This window comes from Oryx dammah, unplaced genomic scaffold (genome assembly GCF_014754425.2).
Source record: "Oryx dammah isolate SB20612 unplaced genomic scaffold, SCBI_Odam_1.1 HiC_scaffold_29, whole genome shotgun sequence".
Taxonomy (NCBI): domain Eukaryota; kingdom Metazoa; phylum Chordata; class Mammalia; order Artiodactyla; family Bovidae; genus Oryx; species Oryx dammah.
This window is the reverse complement of record NW_024070213.1, coordinates 59,606,940-59,618,007: the sequence shown is the minus strand read 5'-3', so window position 1 is coordinate 59,618,007 and position 11,068 is coordinate 59,606,940. Positions and strand designations below refer to the sequence as shown.

Below are 11,068 nucleotides of genomic sequence, written 5' to 3'. Positions count from 1 at the left end.
CATATCTGGGAGTCCTTCCCGCCTGCCTAGCCAGGGACTAGCCATCCCCTTAAAGAGGCCGACATTTCCTTCCTATGATGAAAGGCACAGGGAGCATCACCTCTTATGACACCATCTTCAGGAGCTCTGGTGAAATGTGCATCCATGGACCTCCCCCTGGGCTACCTACCGGAGGCCCACCTCTACCCACAGTCCTGTACAGGAGTCGAGTAAACAGGATGTCTCTGAACCTATGTCCCCAAACGGCCAGCCAAGGGCTGCCCTTCAACCTGACTCCATCAGTCCTGCATGACCAAGCGATAATTGGCAGACTCTGCTACCCAGGACTTCTACTACCTCCTACCCTGCCATCTGGCAAGGAATGGGCCCTTTTCTGTGAATTGAGTACCTGTGGAAAGGTGACCAATTAGTGTGAAATGCATGTTTAGGAAATGTTAGATACTATATTTGAACCAATAAATGTGAATCCTTCTGCAAATAAATAAATAAACTTAATTTCTATTTCTTTCTTGCTTCATGGTGGTGGTTTAGTCATTAAATTGTGTTCAACTCCTGCAACCTTATACCTGTAGCCCACCAGATTCTTCATCTATGAGATTTCCCATGCAAGAATGCTGGAATGGGCTGCCATTTCCTTTTCCAGGGGATTTCCTGACCCAGGGAATGAACCTGCCTCTCCTGTACTGCAAGGGAAGTGAAGTGAAAGTCGCTCAGCCATGTCCGGCTCTTTGTGACTGCCTGGACAATACAGACCATGGAATTCTCCAGGCAAGAATAGTGCAGTGGGTAGTCACTCCCTTCTCCAGGGGATCGTCCCAACAGAGGGATTGATTCCAGGTCTCCTGCATTGCAGGCAGATTGTTTACCAGCTGAGCCACCAGGGAAGCCCTTCCTGTACTGCAGGGAGATTCTTAACTGATGGAGCCATCAGGGGAAGTGTTACTGAAATTATAGGGCGTTATCTCAGTATATCTGTGTTGCTGTTCTCTGTCCAGATTTGTATTAATTCTACTGCATTTATAGATTTGATGTGATTGGAGTAGAGAGATGTCTGTATACATTAGATACAGAGACATCCATCGTTATCTTCTGGTTCTCAGTTACCTATTTGCATGCATCACTCTGTGACGCCTCTTGTTCCTCTTGTGCATTTTACTCTTCAAGTTCAGTTGTTCTCTGTGTAAGTTTCAAGACATTTTCATATTCCTGTGACATACTGTGAAAAATTGTGAGATATCTGAGATTCTTTACCTCCATGTCACTGCTTCAGTTCAGTTCAGTTCAGTCACTCAGTCATGTCCGACTCTGCAGCTCCAAGAACCGCAGCACGCCAGGCCTCCCTGTCTATCACCAACTCCCGGAGTTTACTCAAACTCATCTCCATTGAGTCAGTGATGCCATCCAACCATCTCATCTTCTGTCATCCCCTTCTCCTCCCACCTTCATTCTTTTCCAGCATCAGGGTCTTTTCAAATGAGTCCACTCTTTGAATCAGGTGGCCAAAGTACTGGAATTTCAGCTTCAGCATCAGTCCCTCCAATGAACACCCATGACTGATCTCTCTTAGGTTGGACTGTTGGATCTCCTTGCAGTCCAGGAGACTTTCAAGAGCCTTCTCCAACACCACAATTCAAAAACATCAATTCTTTGCTAGGCATGAAAAAAGTCATTTATTTTTTAATATATTGATGTCAATCTTAGGGCTTCCCAGGTGGCGCTAGGGGTAAAGAACCTGCCTCCTCATGCAGGAGATGTAAGCAATGCTGATCCAGTCCCTGGGTCTGGAAGATCCCCTGGAGAAAGAAATGACAAACCACTCCAGCATTCTTACCTGGAGAATCCCATGGACAGAGGAACCTGGCAGGCTACAATCAACGGGGTCACAAAGAGTTGGACATGACTGAAGTGACTTAGCACAAGCACATGTCAATGTTAAGAGCAGGAAAGTATGATTAGGCTTTCCAAGTTTTTTTTTTTTCTCTATGTTCAAGAAACAGCTAAGTATTGCCTTAATGATATTCTGCTTAGATATTCATATGGGAAATAAATCCAGAAATCTGTCAAGTTTTCTTCTTCGCTTGTCTTAATATCTGTGGAGGCTGGCACAGAACCCCCAACCTATTTAGAACCACTAAAATCTCACAATTATTCTCCAGTTCTCTTATCCTCTGTTAAAGAGATTTAATAAAATCTCTGAGGATGAATAAGCATTCTGCCCACAGAATAAAATGCATATTGATCAAAAATATTTCATTAATCTTACAGTTTCATACACTTGAAATACAAATCCCGAGTGTGCTCTATCATCACAGCTCTTGGTTAAAGCTGAAATTTAGCTCTGTCTAAATAAGAGATGATATAAGTGGTTCAAAGAAAGATCTAGAATGGAAAGAAGGTCATTTATAAGTACTTTAAAAGCTTCATCCTCCAAGAAAACATTGGGATCTATTAATCATATCTGGGCTTTCTTGAAAATAATTTTGATTGTATTGGTTTTAAAAGACTGGATAGGGGTCACAAAATATACATTTTGAGTCTGTCAATATGTTTCTGAAATATTTCAACACTGATATAAGGCAACCTAAGTGAATTAATGTAAGTGATAGAAGAAAAGGAATAAATGAGGAAGGTATTAAGGGCACACATATAATAAGACCAGGTGACAAACTAAATGGGAGGAGAAAAAAAAAAGGAAATATAGAATGCTATTCTAAGAAATTTAGGACTGACAGGGAAGGAGTGAAAACAGTGAGTATCACATTTAAAATCTTGAAATATGCATTATGAGCACAACATAAAATTCACTGGTTTTGCCACCAGAAATCCATCTCAAAAGAATATTTTTCCCTCTTCTGAGTTTCTTCTCTCTCAGATTTCCACACAGTTTGGGAGGAAATGTGGAGCCAGGAATGAGAAACCATACAGCAGTCATCACGTTCATCCTCCTGGGACTGACAGATGACCCACAGCTGCACATTCTGACTTTCATATTTCTACTCATCACCCACATGTTTAGTGTAATTGGAAACCTGGCCACCCTCATCCTCATATTGGTCGATTCCCACCTTAAAACTGCGATGTCCTTTTTCCTCCAAAATCTTTCCTTCTTAAAAATCTCATTCACTTCTACCTGCATTCCTAGATTCTTGTACAGTATATCATCAGGTGATAGGACCATTACCTATAAGGCTTGTATGCCAAGTATTTTTTAAATACCTGTGTGGAATAACAGAATTTTTTCTCTTGGCTGCCATGTCTTACGGTTGCTATGTAGCCATCTGCAAACCCCTGCATTACATGACCATCATGAACCACAGGGTCTGCAAAAGACTCATCTTCTGCTCTTGGATGACCATTGTGTTGATCATGATCCCACCATTTAGCTTGGAACTGAGCCTGGAATGTTCTTGACTTCCATGTTCTTGACCACATTTTCTGTGATGCTAAACCTGTCCTGAAGATCACATGCTCAGATACATGGTTCATGGAGAAGATGGTTATCACCTGTTCTGCATTAATCCTCATAATGACTCTCATGTTTGTGGTTTGGTCCTATGTAAGTATTATCCAACAAATCTAAGATTCCCCTCTGCCCAGCAATGGAAAAAGGCATTTTCCATCTGTTCTTCCCACATGACCGTGTTTCCATTACTTATGGCAGCTGTATATTTATCTATATCAAGAATTCAGGAAAAGATGAAATGGAAATTAACAAGGGTGTGTCAATATGAACAACTTCCATCTCCCCCATGCTAAATCCATTTATCTATACACTGAGAAACAAACAAGTGAAACAAGACTTTAATGAATTAGTCAGAAAAATTACATTCTTCTCAAGGAGTTATGGGAAGCAACAGTTAGAACTGGACATGGAACAACAGACTGGTTTCAAATAGGAAAAGGAGTATGTCAAAGCTGTATATTGTCACCCCACTTATTTAACTTGTATGCAGAGTACATCATGAGAAACGCTGGGCTGGAAGGAGCACAAGCTGGAATCAAGATTGCTGGGAGAAATACCAGTCACCTCAGATATGCAAATGACACCACCCTTATGGCAGAAAGTGAAGAAGAACTAAAAAGCCTCTTGATGAAAGTGAAAGAGGAGAGTGAAAAAATTGGCTTAAAGCTCAACATTCAGAGAACGAAGATCATGGCATCCGGTCCCATCACTTCATGGCAATTAGATAGGGAAACAGTGGAAACAGTGTCAGACTTTATTTGTTGGGGCTCCAAAATCACTGCAGATGGTGATTGCAGCCATGAAATTAAAAGACGCTTACTCCTTGGAAGGAAATTTATGACCAACCTAGACAGCATATTAAAAAGCAGAGACATTACTTTGCCAACAAAGGTCCGTCTAGTCAAGGCTATGGTTTTTCCTGTGGTCATGTATGGATGTGAGAGTTGGGCTATAAAGAAAGCTGAGTGCTGAAGAATTGATGCTTTTGAACTGTGGTGTTGGGGAAGACTCTTGAGAGTCCCTTGGACTGCAAAGAGATCCAACCAGTCCATCCTAAAGGAGATCAGGCCTGGGTGTTCATTGGAAGGATTGATGTTGAAGCTGAAACTCTAATGCTTTGGCCACCTGATGCGGAATTGACTCATTTGAAAAGACCCTGATGCTCGGAAAGATTAAGGGCAGGGGGAGAAGGGGATGACAGAGGATGAGATTGTTGGATGGCATCACTGACTCAATGGACATGGGTTTGGGTGGACTCCGGGAGTTGGTGATGGACAGGGAGGCCTGGTGTGTGCAGTTCATGGGGTCACAAAGAGTCAGACACGACTGAGTGACTGAACTGAACTGAACTGAAAGATTGTTTCAATATACAAAGTCTAACACAAGAAAAGCATTAGCTCAAAACTCAGTTTATTAATAAATTAATAGTTTAGCAATGCTGCTGCTGCTAAGTCGCTTCAGTCGTGTCCAACTCTGTGCGACCCCATAGACGGCAGCCCACCAGGCTTCCTATCCCTGGGATTCTCCAGGCAAGAACACTGGAGTGGGTTGCCATTTCCTTCTCCAATGCATGAAAGTGAAAAGTGAAAATGAAGTCGCTCAGTCGTCTCCGACTCTTCACGACCCCATGGACTGCAGCCTACCAGGCTCCTCCATCCATGGGATTTTCCAGGCAAAAGTACTGGAGTGGGGTGCCATTGCCTTCTCCTAATCTAGCAGTAATAACATATTATTAAATTACTAGTCAATATTAATAAAACAAGGTGTAGCTTAATACTTATTAGGGAGTTATGCCCTTGGGTTATAACATTTAGGAGACTTGCACTGGTAGAAAAAAATAAGAAAGTAAGACAATTTGATGTTAGTAATTTTAAGGTCTATCATATAAGTTGTAACAAATAAAAAAGAAGGTGTCATAGTTTTATGTGTCAACTTGACAGAACTAATGAACACCCATATAGCTGGTAAAATATTTCAGAGTGTGTCTGTAAGGGTGTTTCTGGGAAGGATTAGCATTTGAATCTGTAGACTGGCTAAAGGAAATGACCCTCAAAAAAGCAGGTGGGCATCCTCCAGTTTGCTGAAGGCCTGACTAGAACAAAAAGGCAGAGGAAAGGTGAATATGGTCTCCACTTGAAACTGGGCAACATCTTATCTTGCTTTGGTGCTGATAGTTCTGGTTCATGGGGCTTCAATCTTGGACCAGGATTTCCAAGATTGGCACCCTGGTTTTGTTTATTTGTATTTTTTGCCTTGCTGTGTGTCATGGAGGGATTGAACCTTCACCCTCTGCATTGGCAGTGCAGAATCTTAACCACTGGACCACCAGAGATGTCTAGACCCCCAGATTTTAAAGCCTTCAAACTTTTTTCCCTTGGGCTTAGCTGGTAAAGAATCCACCTGCAATGCAGGAAACCTGGCTTTGATCCCTGTGTTGGGAAGATCCCCTGGAGAAGGGAAAGACTACCCACTCCAGTATTCTTGCCAAGAATTCCATGGACTATATAGTCCACAGGGTCACAAGAGTCAGACACGACTGAGTGATGTTCACATTCACTTTTTCAAACTTGAAATAGAACTTAAACCATGAATTTCCCTGGTTCTCCAGTTTGCAGATGGCAGCTTGTTGGATTTTTCAGACTCCATGATCATGTGTTTCGATTACCATGATAAATCTCACCCTATATCTATCAATTCAGTTCAGTTACTCAGTGGTGTCTGGCTCTTTGAGACTCAATGGACTGCAGCATGCCAGGCTTCCCTGTCCATCACTGACTGTTGGAGCTTTCTCAAACTCAAGTCCATTGAGTTGGTGATGCCATCCAACCATCTCAACTTCTGTCATCCCGTTCTCCTCCCACCATCAATCATTCCCAGTATCAGAGTCTTTTCAAATAAGTCAGTTCTTTGCATCAGGTGGCCAAAGTATTGCAGTTTCAGCTTCAACATCAGTCCTTCCAATGGATATTCAGGACCGATTTCCTTTAGGATGGACTGTTGGATCTCCTTGCAGTCCAAGGGACTCTCAAGAGTCTTCTCCAACACCACAGTTTAAAACCATCAATTCTTCAGTGTTCAGCTTTCTTTATAGTCCAACTCTCAAATCTCTACATGACTAATGGAAAAACCACAGCTTTTACTAGATGGACCTTTGTTGGCAGAGTAATGTCTGCTTTTTAATATGCTGTCTAGGTTGGTCATAACTTTCCTTCCAAGTAGTAAGCGTCTTTTAATTTCATGGCTGCAATCACCATCTGCAGTGATTTTGGAGCCCTCCCAAATAAAGTCTGTCACTGTTTCCATTGTCTCCCCATTTATTTCCCATGAAGTGATGGGCCCAGATGCCATGATCTTAGTTTTCTGAATGTTTAGTTTTAGGCCAACTTTTTCACTCTCCTCTTTCAATTTCATCAAGAGGCTCTTTAATTCTTCTTTGCTTTCTGCCATAAGGCTGGTGTCATCTGCATATCTGAGGTTATTGATATTTCTCCTGGCAATCCTGATTCCAGCTTGTGCTTCCTCTAGCCCAGTGTTTCTCATGACGTACTCTGCATATAAGTTAAATAACAGGGTGACAATATACAACCTTGGCGTATTCCTTTCCTGATTTGGAACAAGTCTGTTGTTCCATGCCCAGTTCTAACTGTTGCTTCCTGACCTGCATACAGATTTCTCAGGAGGCAGGTCAGGTGGTCTGGTATTCCCATCTCTCTCAGAATTTTCTGCAGTTTATTGTGATCCATACAGTCAAAGGCTTTGGCATAGTCAATAAAACAGAAATAGGTGTTTTTTCTGGAATTCTCTTGCTTTTTCCATGATCCAACGGATGTTAGCAATTTGATCTCTGGTTCCTCTGCCTTTTCTAAATCCAGCTTGAACTTCTGGAAGTTTACGGTTCATGTACCATTGAAGCTTGGCTTGGAGAATTTTGAGCATTACCTTACTAGCATGTGAGATGAGTGCAATTGTGTGGTAGTTTGAGCATTCTTTAGCATTGCCTTTCTTTGGGATTGGAATGAAAACTGACCTTTTCATTAAGAAAAAAAAAAAGAAAGAAAACTGACCTTTTCCAGGCCTGTGGCCACTGCTGAATTTTCCAAATTTGCTGACATATTGAGTGCAGCACTTGCACAGCATCATCTTTTAGCATTTGAAAGAGCTTAACTGGAATTCCATCACCTCCACTATCCTTTTTTGTAGTGATGTTTCCTAAGGCCCACTTGACTTCACATTCCAGGATGTCTGGCTCTAGATTAGTGACCACACCATCGTGATTATCTTGGTCATGAAGATCTTTTTTGTATAGTTCTTCTGTGTATTCTTGCCATCTCTTCTTAATATCTTCTGCTTCTGTTAGATCCATGCCATTTCTGTCCTTTATCGAGCCCATCTTTGCATGAAATGTTCCCTTGATATCTCTAATTTTCTTGAAGAGATCTCTAGTCTTTCCCATTCTATGTTTTCCTTTATTTCTTTGCATTGATCACTGAGGAAGGCTTTCTTATCTCTCCTTGCTATTCTTTGGAACTCTGCATTCAAGTAGGTATATCTTTCTTTCTCTCTTTTGCCTTTCACTTCTCTTCTTTTCACAATTATTTGTAAGGCCTCCTCAGACTACTGTTTTTTCTTTTTGTATTTCTTCTTCTTGGGGACGGTCTTGATCACTGCTTCCTGTAAAATGTCACGAACCTCCATCCATAGTTCTCAGGCACTCTGTCTATCAGATCTAATCACTTGAATCTATTTACCACTTCTACTGTATAATCATTAGGGATTTGATTTAGGTCATACCTGAATGGTCTAATGGTTTCCTCCACTTTCTTCAATTTAAGTCTGAATTTGGCAATAAGGAGGTCATGACCTGAGCTACAGTCAGCTCCCAGTCTTGTTTTTGCTGACTGTATAGAGCTTCTCCATATTTGGCTCTAAAGAATATAATCATTCTGATTTCAGTATTGAACATCTGGTAATGTCCATGTGTAGAGTCTTCTCTTGTGTTGTTGGAAGAAGGTGTTTGCTATCACCAGTGCATTCTCTTGGAAAAACTCTTATTAGCCCTTGCCCTGCTTCATTTTGTAGTTCAAGGCCCAATTTGCTTGTTACTCCAGGTGTTTCTCAACTTCCTACTTTTGCATTCCAGTCCCTATAATGAAATGGACATCTGTTTTGGGTGTTAGTTCTAAAAGGTCTTCACAGAACCATTCAACTTCAACTTCCTCAGCATTATTGGTTGGGGCATAGACTTGGATTATTGTGATATTGCATGGTTTGTCTTGGAAATGAACAGAGATCATCTATATCTATATCTAATTTATATCTCCTATTTGTTATGGTTATGTACAGTTTACTGTTTATACAGATTACATATATCCTATTCATTCATTTTCTCCAGAAAACTCTGATTAATATAAATATTGTTACCAAGAAAGATTCCAGATTAACAGAATTTTAAGGATGAGTTTGGTGAATTGATCCTGGGGTTTCTGGAATGGCTCTCCAAGCTGATTAGGTTTAAAGATGCTAACAACTTTATTTCCCATAATAAAGAGAGCTCTGATAGTCTATGGCATGCACTATCATGTAATATATCTATATGGGCTACTCTATAATAAATCTCACCTTGTATCTATACCTATTTCTAATTTGTATCTCCCATTTGTTATGGCTATGTACAGTTTACTCTTCAGGAGATAATTGGAAACTTCAAGGGAGCATTCCACCCAAAGATGAGCAAATGGTAGAGACCAGTAAATGCTGAATGGATCAAGAAGAGATGGAAAGAATACATGGAAGAACTGTATAAAAATGATTTTAATGAGCCGGATTATGATGATGGTGTGGTTAGTCACCCAGAGCCCCAGACATTCTGGAGTGTGAAGTCAAGTGGGCCTTAAGAAGCATAGCTGTTAATAAAGCTAGTGGATGCAATGAAATTCCATCAGAACTGTTCAAATTTCTAAAGGAGGATGCTATCAAGGTTTTGTATTCAGTATGCCAGCAAATCTGGAAGACCCAGCAGTGGCACAGGACTAGAAAAGATCAAGCCTTATCCCAATTCCCAAGAAGGGTAATACCAAGGAATGTGCTAACCATTGGACAATTGCACTCATCCCACAGGCTAGTAAGGTCATGCCTAAAATCTTACATTCTAGGCTTCAGCATTATGTGAACCAAGAACTTCCAGATATCCTAGCTGTGTTTAGAAAAGAAAGACAAACTAGTGATCAAATTGCCAACATTCGCTGGATAATAGAGAAAGCAAGGGAATTTCAGAATTTCTATCTGTTTCATCGACTATGCTAAAGCTTCTGACTGTGTGGATCATGAAAAAGTGTGGAAAGCTCTTAGAGAGATGGGACTACCAGCCATCTTACCTGTCTCCTGAGAAACCTGTATTCGAGTCAAGAAACAACAGTTAGAACCCTGTGTGGAACTACTGATTGGTTCAAGATCAAGAAAGGAGTAGGACAGGGCTGTCTTCTCTCACCTTGTTTGTTTATATGCTGAGCACATCATGAGAAATGCCCTGCTGGATGAGTTAGAAGCCCAAATTAAGATAGGCAGGAGAAACATCAACAATCTCAGATATGCAGATGATACCACTTTAATGGCAGAAAGTGAAGAGGAACTGAAGAACCTCTTGATGAGGGTGAAGGAGGAGAGTGAAAGAGCCATCTTAAGGCTAAATATTTAAAAAAACTAAGATCATGGCATTCGGCCCTATTACTGCATTGCAAGTGGAAGGGGAAAAGGTGGAAGTAGTGACAGACTTACATTTCTTGGGCTCCAAAATCACCGTGAACGGTGACTGCAGCCTTGAAATCAGAAGATGATTGCTTCTTGGCAGGATAAATGACAAATGTAGACAGTGTGTTGAAAAGCAGAGACATTGCTCTGCTGACAAAGATCTGTTTAGTCAAGCTATGGTCTTGCCACTGATCATGTATGTTTGTGAGAGCTGGAGCGTAAAGATGGCAGAATGCCAAAGAATTGATGCCTTTGAACTGTGGTGCTGGAGAAGACTCCTGAAAATCCCTTGGACAGCAAAGAGATCAAATCTGTCAATCCTAGGGAGATTAACCCCGAATATTCACTGAAAGGACTGATGCTGAAGCTGAAGCTCCAGTATTTTGGTCATCTGATGTGCCTAGAGGACTCATTGGAAAATTTTCTGATGCTGGTAAAGATTGGAGGCAGAAGGAGAAGAGGGCAACAGAGGATGAGATGGCTGGACAGCATCAGCGATGCAATGAACATGAACTTGGGCAAACTCTGGGAGATGGTGAGGGACAGGGAGTCCTGGCATGCTGCAGTCCATGGGGTTGCAAAGAGTAAGACATGACTGGTGGTGACTGAACAACAACAACTCTTAATAAACCACTAAAAAGAAACAAGAAGCTAAGTGACTCTGTGTTTGATATTTTTGAACATGGTTTGAAAACTAAGGGACATAATGACTTTGGGTGGTTTTTCCTTAAGTCATTAATAAAAGTAGTGAGGGAAAGGATGAGTTAGGGGATTCAAATTCCCAGCTTAGGTACTGCATATATGACCTGAGGTTTCATTTTGCTCTATAGCTTCAGGGCTGAAATTGCTGAAGGTTAA

General features: G+C 41.2%; 1 pseudogene; it reads left to right on the top strand.

Moving 5' to 3' along the window:
• The first annotated feature begins 2,909 nt into the window (after positions 1–2,909).
• On the top strand, positions 2,910–11,068 carry LOC120858049 (annotated as a pseudogene).